This window comes from Chrysochloris asiatica, unplaced genomic scaffold (assembly GCF_000296735.1).
Source record: "Chrysochloris asiatica unplaced genomic scaffold, ChrAsi1.0 scaffold00006, whole genome shotgun sequence".
Taxonomy (NCBI): Eukaryota; Metazoa; Chordata; class Mammalia; order Afrosoricida; family Chrysochloridae; genus Chrysochloris; species Chrysochloris asiatica.
In genome coordinates, this window is record NW_006408524.1 from 28,267,924 (window position 1) to 28,269,675 (window position 1,752).

The following is a 1,752-nucleotide window of genomic DNA, read 5'->3' on the forward strand; positions in this document are numbered from 1 at the left end:
AAAAAAAGAAGAAATGGTGCTGAAAGTAGAAGTCCAAGCTGCACTGATGGCTCTGGTGAAAAACAAGGCTCCAAGAACTGATGGAACACAAATTGAAAATTTTCAACAAACTCATAAAGCACTGGAGGTGCTCAGTCATCTATTCCAAGAAATTTGAAAGGTGGCTATCAGTTACCTGGCCAAACAATTGCAACAGATCCATATTTGTGCCTCCAAAGACAGATGACCCAAAGACAGATGACCCAACAGAATGTGGAAACCATCAAAACAGTATCCTTAATGTCACATGCAAGTAAAATTTTGCTGAAGATAATTTTTAAATGGCTGCAGCAGTACATCAACAGAGTACTACCAGAAATTCAAAGTCAGATTCACACGTGGGCATGGAACTAGGGATATAATTGCTGACATCAAATGGATCTTGGCTGAAAGTAAAGAATACCAGAAAGATGCTTACTTGTGCTTCACTAACTATGCTTAGGCTTTTGACTGTATGGATCATGACAAGTTAGGGTAACAATGCAAAAAATTGGTATTCCAGAACACTCAGCTGTGCTCATAAGGTACCTGGACATGGATCAAGAAGTTTCAATAGAACAAGGAAATACTCAATGCCTTAAAATCAGGAAAGGTGTGTGTCAACATTGTACTTTTTCACCATGCTTGTTCAATCTGTATGCTGTATGCAAATAATCTGAGAAGCTGGAGTATATGAAGAAAAACAGGGCAAGAGGGATGAATGAAGACACACTAACAACCTGCGATAAGCAGATGATACATCTTTGCTTGGTAGGAGCAAGCATTAAATATTAATGTATTTAAATAGCATTAAAATACTAATGAAAGTCATAGGATACAGCCTGAAACACGGGTTACACTTTAACGTAAAAAAGAAACAAAATGTTTTACAACTGTACCTAGCGTAGTGGTTATGAATTGGGCTGCTTATCTCATGGTCAGCAGTTCGAAACTACTAGCTGTTCCGCGGGAGAAAGATGAGGTTTTCTGCTCCCGTAAAGACTTACAGCCTTGGAAACCCTGTACAGGGTCACTATGAGTCGGAACCGACTCCATGGCATACAACAACAACAAGTACCAATAAACAATATCAAGATAAACAGAGAAAATACTGATGTTGTTGAAGACTTCATTTTGCTTGGATCCACATCAACACTCATAGAAGCAGCAGTCAAGAAATTAAAAGACGAATTATATTAGACAAACCTGTTTCACAAGACTTCTTTAAAGTGTTTAAGTGCAAAGATGTCAGTTTGAGGACTAAGGTGCACCTGACCCACCCCATGATATTTCAGTAGCCTCAAATGCATGTGAAAACTGGACAATAAAAAAGGAGTATTGCAGAAGAATTGATGCATTTGAATTGCAGTGTGGGAGAACACTTAAAGTACCATGGGGACGTCCTGTTTTGGTCACAGCAGAGCAAAGTCAGGTAGGTCAGGCTCGGTTGGGGAGGGGCTGAAAACCCAGAGAAGCTGCTCTCATGGAACAGCACCAGAGCTCTGGATCTAGCATAAAGTTCAGGATGCCAGTGGGAAAATCTTGGTATAAAGTAAAATAATGCAATTTAGGAATCAGTCAAGACACGTGACTCCATCTGCAGCCATCCTGCCTGGGCAGAAGTCAGAGGGCGGGGCTACAACCAGACCTGCACAGGGAACTGTGCTAATAGCGGTGCAGTGACATTTGCAAAAGAAGGTGTGAGGGATTCTACACATTTTTTCCTCCTCTTCC